This window comes from Saimiri boliviensis, chromosome 14, assembly GCF_048565385.1.
Source record: "Saimiri boliviensis isolate mSaiBol1 chromosome 14, mSaiBol1.pri, whole genome shotgun sequence".
NCBI lineage: Eukaryota > Metazoa > Chordata > Mammalia > Primates > Cebidae > Saimiri > Saimiri boliviensis.
In genome coordinates, this window is record NC_133462.1 from 80,768,517 (window position 1) to 80,789,927 (window position 21,411).

General features: G+C 39.6%; 1 protein-coding gene across 12 annotated transcripts in view; it reads left to right on the top strand.

The window, feature by feature from the left end:
- Positions 1–21,411, top strand: part of DISC1 (DISC1 scaffold protein) — a 380,547-nt gene that overhangs the window by 304,755 nt on the left and 54,381 nt on the right. The window lies entirely within an intron of this gene.

Below are 21,411 nucleotides of genomic sequence, written 5' to 3' on the forward strand. Positions count from 1 at the left end.
ACCATTTTTGCTTTTCTAAACTGTTTCCCAGAGCTGGTAGATGAAAGCCAGACAAGAAAAAAATATTTCTTTGCTGGGTTTCCTTCTGAACAAACAAGAAGTACCCAGGTGCCTGAGACTCCTGGTATCTTTGTCTCAGCTGTGATGGGAGGCCATGAAGTAAAGCAGTTTTCCTAGTTCTTTGGCATTACCAATGAGCTGCTCTTAAACTTCAAAGGGGTCTAAGGAGGTGCCAGTAATACCTGTCTGAGCTTGTCTTGTGACATGTGTATGTTGTCACATATATTAGCATTCAGATCAATTTGCATCTAAATTCTATGAGTGCATATGACTTGGCAATCCAGAAGCTGTCAATTTTAAAGAACTGCAACTTGGTTCTTGCTACTCCAAGTGTGGACTGCAGATCGGCAACATTGATCTCACATGGGTATATTTAAAAAATTCAGAATCCCAGGCCCTTCCCCAAACTACATATCAAAACCTGCCTTTTAATAAGATTCCCCAAGTGATTCATATGCACATTATTTTTCTAACCACAAATATTTTTAAAAATCTGTTATGACCTGAATGTTTATGTCTCTTTCAAATTCATATATTTAGGCCTAATTCCCAGTGCAATGTTGTTAAGAAGTGGCGTCTTTTGGGGGTGACTAGGTCATGAGGGTAGAGCCCTCATGAGTGCTGATTAGTACTAGTATAGGAGGGCTCAGGGGGCTCCCATGTTCCTTTCACCACGTTAGGGTACAGCAGGAAGGCACCTCCTGCAAGAAACTGGGACTTTACTAGACAACAAATTTGCTGGCCCCTTGATCTCAGACCTTGCAACCTTCAGAACTGTGAGAAACAAATTCCTGTTTTTTATAAGCCACCTAGTTTATGGCATTTTTATTATAGCAGCTGGATGGGACTAAGACAGAATGCCATAAAATCTGTGGAACCTTTTCCCATAAAAATGTCCCTACACACACAATTTTGCTTATAATTTCAGTGGGTGCAAGTTCCATGGACTTCAATGAGACTTTCATTCATTAGAAGCAGAAAGCATGCCTGGGGAGCCCGCAAGTGCCATGTGCCCCTGACAGTGCTGACCCTACTGCTCCTTGATTGTCACATTGAACAGGTCCTCACCTTCATGCCCAGACCTTGTCTATGTAAGCAGCACTAACCTCTAGATTGTCCTGTGTTAGCCTCAGCAGTCCCTTTCCTCCATGTGGCTCTCATTGACCAATTCTTGCTATCGTTTTCCTTGCCTGGCTACTCTGGTCTTTTGCTTTCTCCTTCCCTAATTTAGGGACTGGCAGGTACCTAACATTTTAGAATGACAATGATTTAATAGCTGTTAGCTGAAACATGTCTATCAAGATTCTTTCCTACCCAGATCAGGCTCATGAACGGATAAGATGGAGGGAATAGGTCTTCCTGCCGTTTTGGCTGATGGTCCACCCCTTCTGCAGATCCTGCTGGAAGCTGTCTTCTGTGTTCTGGTCTGTGCTTTGATTTCTTCTAGTCTTGGATGATGGCATAAGGATAATGCAAAGAAGACTAAAGAAAACCTTTTAAGAAATCTGTTCATTCACTGGCTGATTTGCTTATCAAGGGCATGCCCTGACCTTGAAGAGTCCTTGCTCTGTTTAGGAAGTACATGTACATGGATGATTAAAATAAATGCTTCCTGTCAAAATACAGGTACAACATGCTGTATTGCTACAAAGGAAGGAATAACTAGCTTTTCCAAGAGGATTGAGGAAGATCATCAGAGAGAGCTGGATTTTAGGGGATAAAGATGACATTGCCTGAGACAAGGGCTGTAGAATTGTTTATTATGAGAAACTACAGAGTTAGGAAGATCGAAGTGAAGCAGGCATAGGAGCAGAAGTGAGCGAGCTGGTAGGAGTAAGAGCTAGCACTTAGACTCTGCCTGCTGGAGGATGTGCACAGGTCTAAGTGCTTTATATCAAACACCTGTGCAGTTCTCTCAACAGTCCAGCAATCCTTCCATGATGGATGAAGACACACAGCGAGTTCAGCATCTTACCTAATGCTGTACAGCTGCAAGTGTTGAAGCTGGGCTTTGAACCTACACGGTGTGGCTTCTATACCAGATTCCAGGCAGAGGGCACCTCCCTGTGCTTCCAGGATAAAACTTGCAGCACTGCCTTGTCCAGGACTCAAGAGGCACTGTTTTTTCCTCCCTTACCGGGTTCTCCAGTCTTTCCAACTCTTTCCACTTCATCAGTGAGCCATGCCCATCCTCACATCACTATGTATCTGAGTAACACTTAGGGCTACTGAGTTATGGGGGAAAAGAGAAATGGATATTTCTCAGGATTTTCTGGTGGTTCTGTTATCTCACAGTTCATGGAAACCAGATCACTGCAGACACCGGCATCACCATCAGCCTCAGAGAAGGCCTGACAGCCTTTTGTATATCAGAGAGTCCTGGCCACTGCTGAGGTCATGGAAAGACTTGGGGAAGGCAAACAGAAGCACAGGCGGTCTGAAAGCATCTCCTTCCAGCCAAGAAGCCCTCTGCACGCCCTCCACCCAGGCAGCACTGTCCACAGCTGAAGGTGTTTATACTGTAGGAACCCTGAGGGCGTGGGAGATGGAGGATGAGATCCCTGTGGGGGTGGGAGATGGGGATGATAAGGCTGCTTGGATGGGAAGCATATGTGATTGGTTTCCACTGCTTTTCATACTGTTGTCAAATTCCTCACTACTTCTGTGTACTTGCGGTACTGACAGTCTGTACACAGTCTGACAGCCTGTGAGGTCAGACAAAGCCCAGATTACTTCCCTGTCCCCTTTCCGTCTTGTGGGCTGCCATCCTTAAAGGAGTCACACATAGGCTTTCTTTGCCAGTAGGCATGGCTTACATCTTTTGGGTTTGGGCACTGGGAATGACTCTGCTTCCCCTGCAGGCACACCCTGATGAGGCTGCAGGCAACTAGCTCTGCTCCTTTTTCAACATCAGAAACGGAGGCTCTTTTCCTTGACCATTGCTGGGACATTTTCCTTCTCCTGCTCCTAACTTTGTCCTAGAAGTCTCCTGAACTGCTGATACGATGTTTGGAGGTAACATCGTCCCCTTCTTTGGTTTGTGGAGAGGGAATACCAGACATGAGGGAGAGTATCCCTAACGCCTTCGCCTGACCTGGATCCTGCCTGTATGTCCTGCAGTTCCCATGGTAAGCAGTCACCCTCACCAGGCGCCACCTGTGTGCAGGGCAGCATGGCTTATTCCTGTCCTCTGTAGAACACAGAATAGTTTGGGGACATTTCTATGTTTTCTTTCTCCAACAGCCAGATATATGTATCTACTTAGCTACACATAATTGTTGTCTCCATAGCTCTTTGACCTACACATTTGTCAGATAAAGTATTTTGGGCGAGAGCTCGTTAGCAGATCTGTGTTCATCCCACTCTGTTGGCGTTTATTAGTGAGCCCTCTTCAGGAAGCTGCATTCTCTGAGAGGTAGGAAGAACAATGATTTGACCTGTAGTGCGGGGTCTGGCCAGCGCCTGTTCTTTCTGAGTTGAGCTGCTGGAATGTATTCAGGGGATAAGCTGAGAGGCGATTTACGAGGAGCGCTCTCTCCTGGTCTTGCTCCTGCTTCCTTTTAAAATTCCTTGGCTGCCCTTAGTGTGACATGTGTTTCCATTTATCCTATAGTTCTCAGGACTCAATGGAGCTCTTGTTCTTCTGAAGGGCACTTATTAGGAAGCCCGTCTCCCTGACGTTGAGCTTGCACTGATCAAAACAGGGGGTCCCACAAACCATCACAGGGATATCTGTGCAAAGAGATGTTTAGCACCAAAGATAAGGACTATGCATGCTTTGGCAGAATTACAAAAGGAAAAGTAAGTGGACAAAGAATGTTAAAAATTTCTTTTTTACTAAAGGGTGTGTGTGGTTTATTTGAACAACAACCAAAACACAACGGAAAGGAGTAAAATGTAAAGGAAAGGCCCCTTTGCCTCTCCCCCAACCATAAGGAAGTTTTTAGCAGGTTTTTTTGTTTGTTTGTTTTGAGACAGGGTCTTGCTCTGCCGCCCAGGCTTGAGTGCAATGGTGCGATCTAGGCTCACTGCAACCTCCGCCTCCTGGGTCCCAGTTCAAGCAATTCTCTTGCCTCAGCCTCCTGAGTAGCTGGGATTATAGGCAAGCACCACCATGCCCAGCTAATTTTTGTATTATTAGGAGAGATGGGGTCTCACCAAGTTGGCCAGGCTGGTCTTGAACTCCTGACCTTGTGATCTGCCCACCTCGGCCTCCCAAAGTGCTGGGATTACAGGCATGAGCCACTGCACCCTGATCGCTGTTAGCAGTTTTAAGTGCATCCTTCCAGAAATATCGCCCTCATGTATGGACATATATGTCCTTTTGTTACTTTTAGAAAATTCAGATGGGATCCTAACAGAATCTTGTTTTGTGCCTTGCCTTTTTTGCTTAATTTTTCTTGGAGGTCTTTCAATTTCAAGAGGTAAAAATGGCCGTATGATATGTAACAGTAAGTGTGGCTGATTCCAGTTTTCTCCGTTTGGTTGTTCCCAGTTATTTCTCATGCTGCAATGATCATCCTTTTTTTCTTTTACCTTGTCTGAATATTCCTGTAGGGTAAATGCCTAGAAGAGGAATAGCTAGTGCAAAGAGATTTGTATTTTATATTTTGACCAATATTGCTTAATTGCTTTCCCAAAAAAAAAGACTGCTAACGTATCCCCCACCTTTACTTATATTTATTTTTTGAGACAGAGTTTTGCTCTTATTGCTCAGGCTGGAGTGCAATGGAGTGATCTCTGCTCACCACAACGTCTGCCTCCCGGGTTCAAGAGCAATTCTCCTGCCTCAGCCTCCCAAGGAGCTGGGATTACAGGCATGCATCACTATGCCTGGCTAATTTTTGTATTTTTAGTAGAGACGGGGTTTCTCCACGTTCGTCAGGCTGGTCTTGAACTCTCAGCCTCAGATGATCCACCTTCCTTGGCCTCCCAAAGTGCTGGGATGACCGGGCGTGAGCCACCATGCCCGGTCATCCCTTACCTTTAAAACAGCAAATGATACAACTCCCAGACCTTTATCTCTGAATCTGTGCCTGTTTGTGTTGGATGCAAATCATATATTGATTGGCTGTTTTATTTCTTCCTTTGCCACTTTTGCTTATTTTCTTTTGGGATATTTGCTTTTTTTACTTACTAACTTTCAAAACTCTTTGCTGGTTAAGGAATCTAACTCACAGACTGTGCCACATGTTAGAAATATTTTTCCCTAATATGTTATTTGTATTTTGACTTACATTTATGGTACATTTGCCACATAAAAATTTAAATTCATATGTATTTAGATTTTTCACTGTTTTTCTCTTTTGGTTTTCAGGTTTGTGTTTGCTTAGAAAGGTTTTCTTCACTTCAAAATCAGAGTCAAATAATGTAAAAATTTTCATTTAGATATTGGGAAGCTTAGAAACCCATACTAGACTGGCCAAATAGAGTGGCATATTGAGATTTAGCCTGAGACTTTAGTTTCTAATGCAACAAATTCATTGGGATCACTTATAAAAAAGGCTTTTACTCTGTTAATCTTCACTAGAATGGATTTTAAAAACTTACTGTTTTTTATTTTTGCTTCTCATTATAGGAGTTCTTTGAATGTAGCTTCCCTGAATGTCCATTCATTCATTAGTTATTGAGTTCTTATAGTGGATGACATCTTGCTAGACTATATGCTTCATAGGATTTAAAAAAATGAATATGAAATATTCTCAAACCTCATTAATTACATACAGTAGAAGAAGGTATCTGGAGACAAAACCCAGAGATCCAGGCAGAATGGAACCATTCTCTTGAGGGTGCTACAAAATGCCATGTTGCTGAGAGAAAAGTGACATCACATACAGTTGTGAGGTCAGGGAAGAGTTTTGTGTTAAAGTGACATGAGCCCTGAGATGGGCCTTGATGAAATGTTGGATTTCAATGGTTGTGGATTTTAGAGAAAAGGTATAAGAAATAGGCATCTGTAATTAGAAACCTATGCATGTGTTCTGGAAAGAGTGAGCAATCCACTTTGCTGGTGTCTGGAGAACTCGCATGGGGTACAATGAGTGAGGAGTCCAGAGTAGGGCTGAGGGCATCTTGGGAAAGGCCTTGGTGAACTTTGCTCTCCATTTAACAAGGAATAAGAGGCGTTCACATTTTTGGAGCAATAATAGATGGGATAGATTAGAAGCATGAAATATTTGAAGGCAGAAAGGCCCATCACTAATTGTAGTTTTCCTGGGGTAAAGATATAAAATGCTTTATTTGGGGTAGTACTGGAAATGAGGAAAAACAGACCTGAACAATATTCTCAGTTTATAATCTATGGGAAGGTACTCAGGCTGAGGGAAAGAAAAAGGTTAAAAATGACCAATATTTCTAGCCTTCATTTGGTTAACTTTCTTAACATGCATTGAGTGTTTGCTTTGTGTCTGCACTGCACTGGGTGCCTGGACTAGAGGGGTTGGCATGAGACAGCGTCCCTGCTCTCAAGGGGTCACAAACAACAAACAGGCCAGGATGATGGCAGGCATAAGGAAACCATGAATAAAAATTATGGAGAAATTAAGAAGAAAAGCTTATTTGATGGGGATCCCTGATAAGTTTGATTTTATGTCTTAAAACTTCAACTCTTACTTCAGATAATTCTCAATTTAATTATTCCTGGTGGTATTCTTTCTCTCTCTTCAGTCTGGTACACTGTGGAGTGATACAGGAAAATAAATTGTTATTTGAGTTTTAAGTAGGCTGCAAAGTTGGCAAGGACTTCAAAATTTGGGGCTGGTTGGCTTACCCATAATAGGAGAGGGAAGTCTGTCACACTAATGATTAGATCTTTGATCTCTGATGATATCTTAGTTTCTTTACCTGTAAAATAGAGACCTGTCCTAGACCAGTCATTGTACTTTGCTCACAGTTTGGTGAGTCATAAATTTGGGAAGGTCTTGTCTGGGTATTTCTCTGCATGGAGCTGCACCAGGGCTGAACATGCACAATGGCTAACTCATGTGGCTGGCAGTGGGCAACAGCTGTCAGCTGGGATCCCGGCGGGGACCACTGACTGAGCACATAGACCCTCCAGCATGACAATCTCAGGATAGATAGACTCCTCGCATGACAGCTGGCTTGCCCCAGAGCAAGCGTCCCAGAAGAACCAGGTGGAAGCTATGGGGCCTTTCCCTACCTTGCCTTGGAAGTTAGGTGGCATTACTCCCTCTCTCTTCCCTCGGTTACTCCAAGGAAGGCACCAAAGTCAGCTGAGATGCAAGAAAAGAGGGTATAGATACCAGCTCTTTATTATAGGAATGTCAAAAGATTAAAGGTTATGTTTTTTAAAACACTACAATGTGGCAGTACCATCTTACCTCATGAGGTTGTCTTGAAGATTAAATGAAGTAATATATGTACAACTCTTAGAACAGCGCCTGGCCAAAAGCTGTTAACAATGGTGATGATGGCAGTGGTGGGAGTGGAGATGAGGATGAGGATGATGACGATGATGGCGAGTGACTGCACTGCCTTTCTGCAGAATGCCTCTTGTTGTCACTGGCAGGATGAATTTTGGAAAGAATAAACCGTTGGTTTTACCTAATTTATATTTCTGATAACTATGAAGGGGATTGTTATACGTTAATTTCCTTAATCTCATCACATTCTAACTAAGAAACCAGGGAGGGGTTGCTATCTGTTGTGTTCCAAGGGAGGCCTGAATATAAACCAAACTCTAGGAAGGGCAAAACAAGAAAGAGATGGTAGTTCAGCAACCAGCAATGACCACTACAGGTTCCTCGTTAAATACTCTTTCTTATATTACATTTCTTCCTTTCATGTTATGAAATGGCATTGGAAAAGAAGGCTAAAATTTCCAGAAGCTCAGCGGAAAATAGTGTTACTTTTTCTTCCTTGGAAAATGAAAGACAAAGGAATAAAATTCAAACATTTCTAATAACTATATATATATATATATATATATATATATATTTTTTTTTTTTTTTTTTTTTTTTTTCTGAATTGGAGGTTAAGTTGCCCAGGGAATAACATGCCTACAGACACATGAGAACTATTCTAACTTCATCAGTTTGCAGTGGAAATTTTAGAACTATTGACCACATAAAAAGACGTGGTTATTTTCTTTCCTTCTTTCTTTCTTTCTTTCTTTCTTTCTCTTTTTCTTTCTTTCCTTCTTTCTTTTCTTTCTTTTCTTTTTTTCTGAGGGAATTTTGCTCTTGTTGCCCAGGCTAGAGTGCAATGGTGCAATCTCAGCTCATCACAACCTCTGCTTTCTGGGTTCAAGTGATTCCCCTGCCTCAGCCTCCCAAGTAGCTGGGATTACAGGCATGTGCCACCACACCCAGCTAATTTTGTATTTTTAATAGAGAGGGGGTTTCACCATGTTGGTCAGGCTGGTCTTGAACTCCTGACTTCAGGTGATCTGCCTGCTTCGGCCTCCCAAAGTGCTGGGATTACAGATGTGAACCACCGCACCCAGCCAAGACCTGGTTATTTTCAAAGCTTCCAAAAAATGGAGTAAAATACTAATGCTTTTTAAGTGGACATATTAATAAATCAGGAAAGAGAGTTTGGTTATAAGAGCTGAAACTCTTGGCATCTGTGTCAGAACTCAGTCTTTCCTCTCCTAAAATGGATAGAAGCTCACCAACTTGCTACCTACCCTCTCCCACAGCACCATTCCCCATAGAAAAGCACCATATGCCTGGGTCCCAGGAGGATTCAAGCCATACTCAGATGATCTCCAAGACCTCATTTTACTTCCAACTCGCAGGAATAACAGGAATGGTGAATATCAATTCTCTTTTCAAGAACTTCCCCCCAGAGCAGGCACAGTGGCTCACACCTATAATCCCAGCACTTTGAGAGGCCAAGGTGGGTGAATTGCCTGAGGTCAGGAGTTCGAGACCAGTCTGGCCAACACGGTGAAACCCTGTCTCTACTAAAAATACAAAAAAAATTAGCTGAGTGTGGTGGCATGCACCTGTAATCCCAGCTACTCAGGAGGCTGAGGGAGGGGAATTGCTGGAATCCAGGAGATGGAGGTTGCAGTGAGCCATCGCACCACCGCACTCCAGCCTGGGCAACAGAGTGAGACTCAGTCTCAAAAAAAAAAAAAAAAAAAGAACTTACCCCCAAACACTGAAATTGTATCTTTTAGCTGCCTCATTACTGGTTGTGAAAACATCCAAAGATCTCACACAGTTCAAGTAGCTGTGAGTCATTCTCTTAAAGAATAATTACTAATGACCTAATTGTTTTCCCTGGGCAGAAATAGCAAAACTTCTAAAAGACTTCAAAGTCAACCACTACTCTCTTTAGTACAAACAGATGCAATAAGCAGATATCTTAAAAATCTAAAGCTTGATGAAATGATTATGTATTATGAAATTACACTGTAATTTTACACCCACATATTTTCCTCAGCACTCAGCATAACATCCCTCAGATTGGCTTCCAAACTTTGACATGTGCATTCTAAAAGAAGTTTGGGGACTAGCCCTGCTCCCACTCAGGGTACACATACTCCGTCCCATCAAATAGCAAATAGACACAAAGTTACAGTATTCCAGTCATTATAATATAGAAAATTAGTTATAGAAGCAGCAAACCTTTTTTTCTTAGGAAAGTTATAAGCCAGGCTGCTGGCTTTTTCCTTTGAATCCAGCCTTGCACACACCATAGAAGCCAAAGAGATGTTGATGGATCTGTCAAGCTCATAATAAAAAATAACAGAGAAGTCCTCGGGTAACTGAAGGTGATTTGGCCCACATGTGGAAAGGAAACAGATGATAGAGTGGAGGAGAGCTTTTCACACGTGCCCTTTTTTTCCTCCTTCACATTGCTGAGGAAGGCCAATCTTACCTAGGTGCTTCTAGAAACAAACACCTGTTGGCAGCGAGGCTCGGGGTACTGAGGCTTGACAAGCAGTAGCAGAGGAGCACTGCCTAGGAGGGGATTGAGCAGATGGCCGGGATCATCATCCCTATCCTCCCTGTTCTCCAAGGGATAGGTCATTACAACTGACGGAGACTCTATTTCTGGGAGCACAGATGATTCCCCCGAGGCTCTTTTCCCTCACCTTCTTACCACCTGAACCCATTGGGACCTGCACAAGTTAGGGCCTTGGTTTTATCCACTTCTCCAAAGACCCAAGACCAGCCTAAGCAGTTAATAGGCCTATGGAAATACGAACTCATTTGAAAAATAAACAAGACTGCTTTGGAGCCAACTGCTACAAAAGAACAATAATGAATGGAATGGCTAAAACCTGAGGAAGTGGACATACAAGGTGTTCAATAGACATATCAAATATTCCCCAAAGATAAAGAAGGATGTTGGAAATATGACATGAAACATGAAGCCTTAAAAAGGAGTCGAATGGAAAATCAAAGAATACAAAGTATAATTTTGTTTAAGTTTCGGTAAATGCATTGAGTGCCAAATGGATTCAGCTGAAAAACCAACTAGTGAGCCAGAAGATCTCAGAAATTCTCAGAGGACATCAGCAACAGTCAGAGAGAGAGAGAGAGAAAACTTAAAAGATAAGTGAAGCAATATGAAGAATAGCATTTGTTGGATCAACATTCATATAAAAAGAATCCCAGAAGGAAAGAAAACAATCAATAGAAGAATGAAAGGAAACATATGAGAGAATGATTGAGAACTTCCCAGAAAAAGGAAAATATATAAAACCTCGGACAGATAGGCTCATAGAGTACAAAACACAGGATAGAAAAAAAGGTGAGAGGCATATCTCAATAGGTTGTAATAAAATTTATGTAGAACAATGATAGAGATAAAATTCTAAGAGCAAGTCAATTATTAAAGGAAAAGAACTAGATTGATCTCAGATTTCTCAATAGAACACATAAGAGGCTATCAAGTAATATTTTCAAAATGTGGAACCAAGAACATTAAATAAAACCATTATTTAAATGGGACAATGAGACCTGGAAATACTTAAAAGATTTATTATGCACAGGCTTCTTGGGAACATTCTTAGAGGAAGTATTTCAACAAGATGAAAAGTACAGGAGAATAGTATGAGCTGTGTCACAGAGTATGCAAATACACCTTAGCAAATTTTTACTGTTGATGAAATAGAGAACTTACAAATAAACAACAGAAATATATATATATGTATGTGTATATATATATATATGTGTATATATATATATATGTATATATATATATGTATGTGTATATATATATGTGTGTATATATATATATTTGAGACAGGTCTTGCTCTGTTGCCAGACTGGAGTGCACTGGTGGGATCTTGGCTCACTGCAGTCTCCACCTCCTGGGTTCAAGCAATTCTCCTGCCTCAACCTCCTAAGTAGCTGGAATTATAGGCACATGCCAGCACACCCAGCTAATTTTTTTTTGTATTTTTAGTAGAGATGGTGTTTCACCCTGTTGGCCAGGATGGTCTTGATCTCCTGACCTTGTGATCTGCCCACCTCAGCCTCCCAAAGTGCTGCGATTGTAGGTGAGCCACTATGCCCGGCCAAAAATATGTCTTAATAAAAATCTAGAACTAAAATATAGCCTCAAAATATATATCAATTTATTGCGTCAAGCGTGGGATAGAGGTAGAATGAGAGTGAGGTGAAAATATACTAAGGCACTTTTCTTCTCGTTTGGGAGCAAGATGTAGAAATTGAAAAGCTCAGCAAATTTATATGAAAAAACATAAATATGGTCTTACAGATACAAAGAAAACTACCAGAAAACAAAAATATAGTGTATAATTTTTAGACCAATAGAAGAAGATTTGATCCACCTAATGGAAAGTGGGAAAAGAGAAAAATAAAATAAAATATTTAAAAAGTAAGGCAGGATTCCTGGTCTGGGAAAAAAAAGGCATGGACCCATTTCTCTCTGCTTCTTCCCACTCATGCAATTCTAAATCCTGAAAATAATGCAAGAGCTAATCAGATGAGAACTCTGAAAGACAGTGAGAGAACAGTGATCTGGCTTGGGACTGTAGGACTAGAAGGAAAACATAGCTTCAGGGCTTCCTGCATATCTACCTCATGAAGGAAGGTGACCTGGACCTGGGTTCCCTGACATTCAACCAAGCAACCAAAGGCAGCTCAGCTAGGTTTAGTCCTGCCCTGGATTGGGAGCCCTGCTAACAAAAAGCAGCCAGAGGAGTGCTCTCCTTCTCTGCTGGCCTCCAACTCCCTTCCTCTCCCAGAGACACCTGGCCAGCCAGGAGTCACTGGCAAGAGGGACCCTGTCACAACAGATGTTCAGCTTGGGAAGTGTTCTCCTCTCCCCTCCCTGCCCCACTAGGGGCAAGGGGATTTCTGCCACATTAGATACCCAACCAGGGAAGTCTTCTTGTCCTCCCGAGCCTGAGACTTTACACCCCCACCAAGAGACATTCAGTGGCCTGACCTGGGGGTAGGCCCCTTCTGCCCCTTCAGCTAGCACCATCAGGGACCAGTGGAAGTTCTCATAGAGACAGATGAATCAAGCAGATGAACAACAACAACAAAACAACCAACAACAAAACAACCAACTCCAAAACAAAACTCAAAGCCAAACAAACAAACCACACTGCAAGGCTTCAAAAATAAAAATTCCACTGGAACCACAGCCTATAGAAAAGTAGGACAGGATCTGCATGATAAAGCTAAACAGAATTCCCTCATAAAATAAAAGATTTAAATAGAATTTAATGTTTTTTTTTTTTAACATAATGGCTGATGTGCCCAAGATATAATTAGGAACCATTCATCATAATAAAAACCAAGGAAATCACAACTTGAATGAGGAAAGACAGTCAACCGATACTAGCATGGAGATGAATCAGATGTTGGAATTATGTGACAAGAATTGTATACAGTCATCATGAAAATGCTTTAATAAGCTATTACAGCAAATGAAAAAATCAGAAGAGGTCAGCAAAGATATAATTTTTTTTTTTTTTAAAAAACCAGATGTAAATTAGAGAACTAAAAATACAAAAGCAGAAATAAGAATCTCCCTGCACAGGCTTAATAGTAGAGTGAAGGTGACGGAGGATAGATTCCACGAAATTGAGAACAGATTAATAGAATTTACCCAATCTGAACAAGAAACAATAGACTGAAAAAAATGAACAGAGCCTTGAGCTCTGTGGGACATAGCAAAAGATCAACCATTTATATCACTGAATTTTAAAAGGAGAAAAGGAGAGTGGGGCTAAAGAATATTTGAAGAAACAATGGCTAAAAACTCCCTGAATTTGGTGAAAGGCACAATCCTACAGATTCAAGAAGCTACACAAATCCCCAGGAGAATAAACAAAAATAAATCCACACTAAGACACATAAGAATTGAGCTTCTAAAAACTAAAGACAAGAAAAAGTTTTTGAGAACACCCAGAGATAAATAAATGATTTATTACCTATAGGGAAACAACAATTTCAGTAACGGTGAATTTGTCACCTCAAACGATGGAAACCAGAAAGAAGTGGCACAATTATCAAATGACAAAAAAACTGTCAACCTAGAATCCTACATCCAGCAAAATTATCCTTTAAGAATGAAGAGGAAATAAAGATATTCCAAGATGAAGAAAACTACATGTGTTTGTTGTTAGCAGATTAAAGATTAGCTAGATGAAATGCTCGGAGCTACAGAAAGAGATACAGAATAATGGAAAGAGTAGAATTGCGGTAGACTATCCTCTACCTAATGAGTTTTATATAGTGTATTATGGTGATTGAAATAAATTAATTTTAATAAACTTAAGACAATAATATTTTATTTTATTTTTGAGATGGAGTCTTATTCTGTCACCCAGGCTGGAGTGTAGTGGCATGATCTGAGTTTACTGCAACCTCCACCTCCCATGTTCAAGTGATTATCCTGTCTCAGCGTACCAGATAGCTAGAACTACAGGTATGTGCCACTGTGTCCAACTAAATTTTGTATTTTTAGTAGAGACGGGGTTTCACCATATTGGTTGGGCTGGTCTCGAACTCCTGACCTCAGGTGATCCATCTGCCTTAGCCTCCCAAAGTGCCGGGATTACAGGTATAAGCCACCGCACTCAACCAGACAATAATATTTTAAAGTGTGGAAGGTAAAGAGACTGAAATGGAAGGGAGGCTTATTTGCATACTTAAAGTAGTGGAATATTGGTGCCAGTTGATGGTAATGCCGCCTGCATATTGTAATACACAGAGCAATTATTATGCAAACTATAAAAAGAGATATGATCTAACATATTATAAATAAATTAAAATGAAATCCTAAAAAATAGATCCACAAAAATATGCTCAAATGATCTTTGGCAAAGGTATAAAGGTAATTAAATGAAGGAACAATATAATTTTTAACAAATGGAGCTGGAGCTATTGAACTTCCATTGGCAAAAGATGAACTCAAACTAAGTTTCATACTTCATACAAAAATTAACTTAAAATGGATCAAGGACCTAATTGTAAAATATAAAACTGTAAAACTTTTAGGAAAAAAAAATAGGAGTCAGTCATTGAGACCTAAGGCAAGACAAAGATTTCTAAGACTTGACACTAGAAGCACAATCAAGTAAAAGGAAACGTTGTTAGACTGAAACTTCTTTGATGTAAAACCTTTTGCTCTGTAAAGGTTCATGTGAAGAGGATGAAAAGACAAGCTAGAGACTGGGAGACATATTTGTAACCATATATATCTGAAAAATTGTTAGTATCTATAATGTATAAAGTCTCAAAAGCCAACACTAAAAAATATAAATTCAAGTAGAAAAGAGGCAAAAGACAACACATACTGCACTGAGGAGGCTATATTGATGGCAAAGAAGCACAAGAAAAGATAGTCAATATCATTAGACATGAAGGTAATGGAAATGGAAACCACAATGAGATAACATTACATATCTCTCAGAATGGTAGAAACAAAAAAATTGTAACACCAAATATTGGTGAGGATGCAAAGAAACAAGATCACTCATGCATTGCTGATAAGAACACAAATGGTATGGCCACTCTGAAAAACAGTTTGGCAGTTTCTTACAAAACCAAACATGTAAGTATGATACAACTCAGCAGTTGCACTGTTGGACAATTATTTCAGAAAAATGAAAATTTTAATTTTATGCAAATGCCTGTGCACAGATGTTGATAGTATTTTTTATTCATAATATACCCACATTAGGAATATCTGAAATGTCTTTCTGTGGGTGAATGGTTAAACACACTGTGGTACATACATAGCATGGAATACTACTCAGCAGTTAAAAGGAAATAAACAACTGATACACAGATATCCAGGGAATTACGCCAAGCCAAAAAAAAAAAAAAAAGCCAATCCCTGAAGGTAGCTACTTTATGATTCTGTTTATATACCATTTTTGAGATGACAACATTTTTAAAAGGAGTAACAGACTTAGTGGTCTCCAGGAACTAGGGAGGGAGAGGATAGGACATAAGCGGGTGTGGTTGCAAAAGGGGACACAGGGATTCCTGTGATAATTGAATTGTTCTGTATCTTCAATGTGGTAGGGGATACCTGAACTCACACAAGTGATAACATTGGATAAAACTATGAACACACACACACAATGGGAACTCTGACAAAGATCAGTGGATTTCATCAGTGTCAATACTCTGGTGTGATAGTGTACTATTGTTTTGCAAAGTGTTGTTATTATGAAGAATTGGATATAGGTACATGAGATCTCTCTATATTTTTTCTTACAGTTGTATGTGACTTCAATAAAAAGAAAAAGGGAAATAAAAAAAGAAAATAGTGAATTTTTTAAATTGAAAAACTAGGCTAAAATCAATGAGAAAACACCAGTAATTACACAGTAATTACAATTATTGAGAGTACATGGGTTAAGACCAGCAATTCAAAGATAAAATCTTAGAATGGGTTTCATACAATTCAGCAAATGTTTTGTGTTGGTGTCATTTAAAAAATATGCAAATAGACTGAAAACATAGAATAGTAAAAAGATAAGCTAGGTAAAATTGAACTAAAAGAGTGTTGGAATAACAATGTTAATATCAGAGAAAATAGACTTTAAGGCTAAAATGTCATATAAACAATGAAAATTGTCATCTATAGAAAAGAAGCAGTTAGAAAATTTAATGATTGGAACCCCTAGGTATCTAAAATCATAGTCTGAGACTCATAAAACAACCAATAAAACTGTGGGATGAAATAGAAGAGTCAAGAATTATAGTTGGAAATTTAAAACACTCATTTCTGAAACTCACAGATGAAGCAAACAACAAAAAATATATAAAAATTTTAATGACATAATATGCCTTTGCTTTACACTCAGTGAACACAATGCTCATTCTTTTTGGATACATAGGGAAAATTTACAAAAATCAATGAAGTACTAGGTGATAGAAGAAGCCTCAGTTAATTTTACACAGTTAATTCTCAACCAGTATGCAATAAAATTAGATATTAATCTAACAAAAAGGGAGGTGAGAAAAAATTTTTCAATGTAGAAACTAAAAAACATGCCACTATATAGCCCTTGAATTAACAAGGAAAACATTAGGAAAGATAATGAAAGGCTGTCTGTAAAATCTTCTGGACAATAATGTTGTAAATTCTAAAAATAAATATAAAGCAATTACAGAAAAATATTATGAATTGATGATTTTATGATAGGCCCACAGGTGTTTGTTAAATTATTTTTGGTATTTTTCTGTATATTTAAAATATTTAATAATTAAAAATTTAAATAAACATATTGGACATGGTTAAAGTATTCAGACAAAAATTAAGAGCTTTAAATATACTTATTATAACATTAAACTATCAAGAGAGGAAAATAAGAAAACAAATGAGTTAAGTGTTTATCAGAAGCTGATAAAAAGATAATCCAAATAATGGGGAAAATGGAAATATAAAGATAAGAACAAATCAATAAAATAGTGCACAAAAATCAACATGAAGATTAACAAAGCAAAAATTAGTTCTTTGGAGAGATTAATAAGATAGCAAATCTTTGATAAGACTGAATAAGATAAATCAGAAAAAGAATAAGTAAAACATATACTGAAAAGGATATCTACAAACAAGTAACTTTTAAAATAGTTTTTAAAATTATAAACAAACATGTAACAATACATTGGAAATTCATTAGAAAGTGGATTAATTTAGGCGGGATGTGGTGGCTCACGCCTGTAATCCCAGCACTTTGGAAGGCTGAGGCGGGTGGATCACCCAGAAAGTCAGGAGATTGAGACCATCCTGGCCAACATGGTGAAACCTCATCTCTACTTAAAAAAAAAAAAAAAGCTGGATGTGGTGCTGTGTGCCTGTAATCCCAGCTACTCGGGAGGCTGAGCACGAAAATTGCTTGAATCCCAGAGGCAGAGGTTGCAGTGAGCTCAGATCATGCCACTGCACTCCAGCCTGGTGACAGAGCGAGACTCTGTCTTAAAAAAAAAAAAAGAAAGAAAAGAAAATAGATTAATTTATATAAAGGATATATATATAAAATATTTAAATGGATGGAAGAATAAATAGAAAACTTGAATAGAGTGTAAAAGTTAAAGATACTGAAGTGGTAATAAAATGCCTCCTCCAGCAAAACCCCTGGGAAAAGGATAGGGAACCCAAGAAAGGAATAAACAGGCAATGAATATGAAAAGATAGTTCACAGAAGAAAATCTGAGTGGCTATGAAGTGATCCTAGTGGAGCAATGCAACTTCAAACAAGATCCCACCTTTTACCTATTAGATTGGCTAAAATTAGAAAAATGAAAAATACCAAAGTGCCCCCAAATAAGGACTGCTGTTTGTAGTGTGGATCAGACCGCGTTCCTGTGCTTCTGCTCCAGCGCATCTCAGAAAATCCGTTCCCTCTCTCCCTCCCTCCCTTCCTTCCTTCCCTTCTTTTCTTCTTCCTTTCCTTCCTTCCTCCTTTTCTTATTATATTTTCTTTTTCTTTTTTTGTTCTTTTAGATTGGCATAGACATAAAATACATATATCGCAAGTGTACAACTTGATGAATTTTCACTAAATGAACTCATGAAACCATCACCATCAAGAAATAAAATGCTTCTTGTACATGAGAAGTCCCATTATGCCTCTCCCATTGTGAATCACCATGCCTAGGCTATTTTACTTTTATTTTTGAAGAAAGTTCAAAATGATTGCATAATTCTAGATTGGCAGTTAATTTCTTTCCGCATTTTAAAGATGTTTTGTTGTCTTCTACCATTCACCATTTCTGTCACCCATACTTTTGTTCCTTTGAAGTTAATGTGCTTTTCTTTTCTCTCACTGCTTTTAAGAGTTTTGTTCTGTCTTTGGTGCTTAGAAGTTTCATTATGATGGGCCTAGGTGTGTGTTTTCTTTGATCTTTTCCTATTTTGAGTTGTAGTACTTCCTAAATATGTGGTTTGATGTTCATTGTCAATACATGATATTCTTTGCTGATAATCTCTTCTAATATTACTTCTGCCTAATTCTTTCTTTTTTCTTATGATCTCATTTATGGATGTTGGCTTTGGGAGAATCAGTATGTCCAAAAATATAGGAAACTTGATGGAGAACTGGAATACATATAAGAAAATCAAATTAAAAGTAACTGAAATTTAGAATACAATAGTGGATTGAATAGCAGAGTAAAGACAGTAGGAGGAATGATTGTTAAACGGAAGTTAAGTCTGTAGAAAATATCTAGCATGAAGCTGTCTGGATGGATGAAGATATATATTTTCATTGACAATTCCTAATTTTTGGCTTTCCAAAAAAGTCAAGATTTTTGTCAACATTGAATTTACATTCCTCATAGTTTCAGTGTGCCTGAGCTGATGGGTTGATGATGTGCTCCATATACAGGGATATATGTCTTCCCAACTAGCCAGTCACTCCTTTCTATTGTCTTCTACCACTGAGGCTGAATATTAGTTGTCATGGTTTATATCATCCCTTCCCTGCTCACACATTTACTTTGTATGCTGGGCATGGTATGTATGTAAATTCATGATCCATGTTGAAGATGGTGTAAAGATACCAAAAAATGTGAAAGAGACTTGGAACTGGGTAACAGGCAGAGACTGGAACAGTTTGAAGGACTCAGAAGAAGATAGGACTCAAGATGTGGGAAAGTTTGAAATTTCCTAGAGACTTGTTGAATGGCTTTAACTGAAATGCTGATAGTGATATGGACAATGAAGTTCAGGCTGAGGTGGTGTCAGATAGAGATGAGGAACTTGGAAATTTGAATAAAGATTACTCTTGTTTTGCTTTAGTAAAGAGATGGGCAGCCTTTTGCCCCAGCCCTAGAGATCTGTGGAACTTTGAACTTGAGAGACATGATTTAGGGTATCTAGTCGAAGAAAGTTCTAAGCAGCAAACCACTCAAGAAGTGACTTGGGTCCTCTTAAAAGAATTTTTTTTAATGCATTCACAAAGAGATGATTTGTAATTGGAACTTATGTTAAAAAGGGAACCAGGGCATAACATTTTAGAAAATATACAGCCTGATGATGCAATAGAAAAGAAAATTCTATTTTCTGAGGTGAAATTAAAGCTTGCTGCAGAAATTTGCATAAGTAAGAAGCAGCCAAATGTTAATCCCCAAGACAATAGGGAAAATGTTTCCAGGGCCTGTCAGAGGTCTTCATGGCAGCCCATCCCACCACAGGCTTGGAGACCTATGAGGAAAAAACAGTTTCTTGGGCTGGGCCCAGGGCCTTGCTGCATTATGCATCCTCAGGATTTGGTTCCTGTGTCCCAGCCATGGCTAAAGTGGCCATTGTACAGCTCAGGCTGTTGCTTCAGAGGATGCAAGCCCAAAGCCTTGGCAGCTTACACGTGGTGTTGGACCTGCAGGTGCACAGAAGTCAAGAATTGAGGTTTGGGAACCTGTGCCTAGATTTCAGAGGCTGTCTGGAAATGCCTGGATGTCCAGGCAGAAGTTTGCTGCAGGGATGGCGCACTCATGGAGAACCTTTGCTAGGGCAGTGTGGAAGGGAAATGTGGGGTTGGAGCCCCCACACAGAGTCCCCACTAGGGCACTTCCTAGTGGAGCTGTGAAAAGAGGGCCACCATCCTCCAAACCCCAGAATAGTAGATCCACTAATAGCTTGCACCATGCACCTGGAAAAGCTGCAGATACTAAGTGCCAGCCTGTGAAAGCAGCTGGGAAGGGGACTGTGCCCTGCAAAGCCATAGGGGCAGAACTATCCAAGACCATGGGAACCTACCTCTTGCATCAGCCTGACCTAGATGTGAGGCATGGAGTCAAAGAGATCATTTCAGAGCTTTAGGATTTGACTGCCTGGCTGGATTTTGGAGTTGCATGGGGCCTTGTAGCCCTTTTGTTTTGGCCAATTTCTCCCATTTGGGATGGGAGCATTTATCCAATGCCTGTATCCCCATTGTATCTTGGAACTAACTAACTTGTTTTTGATATTACAAGGCTCCTAGGTGGAAGAGACTTGACTTTATCTCAGATGAGACTTTGGGCTTGGAATTTTGGGCTAATGCTGGAATGAATTAAGACTTTGGGGAACTGTTGTAAAGGCATGATTGGTTTTGAAATTTGAAAGGGACATGAGATTTGGGAGGGGCAAGTGGTGAACTAATGTGGTTAGGCTTTGTGTCCCCACCAAATTTCATCTTGAATCATAATCCCCATAATCCCCAAATGTCAAGGGAGACCAGGTGGAGGTAATTGAATCATAGGGGCAGTTTCCCAGTGCTGTTCTCAGGATAGTGAGATCTCATGAGATCTGATGGTTTTATCAGGGGCTCTTTCCCTTTTTTCTCTGCACTTCTCTTTCTTGCCACCATGTGAAGAAGGTGCCTTGCTTCCCCTTCACCTTCTGCTGTTTCCTGACGCCTCCCCAGCCATGCTGAACTTTGGGTCAGTTAAACCTCTTTCCTTTATAAATTAACAGTCTTGGGTAGTTCTTTATAGCAGTATGAAAACAGACTAATACAATACAGTCTAGCAATATAGTGGAGAACAACGTAGTTACAAGCCCTGCCCTCAGGGAAAAGAAAACAAGAATCACATAAATAATTAGAACTGTGATAAATACTCTGAAATAAAAGTAAAAAATGCTAAGAGACCCATCATATTTTCCAGCTGGAAGGCAGAGAATGTTTCCCCCACTAAAATGTTATTTAAGCCGAGTTCTGAAGATAATATGATTTACTCAGATGAAGGCATGGGTATATGTGTGTTGGTGGGGAATGGATGGAGAGAAATGATCTAACCTGGAAGAGTTGGTCAGGCCTGAGAAGTCAAAGCAAGCCAGTAGGGCTGAAAACAGTTATGAGCAGAAGCCATGTTGTACTGGTTGCTGAGTTTGGAAAAATACATAGGATTTTGGATGCCTTTGTAGACCAAGCAGCTAAGGACCAGCACATTTCATGGT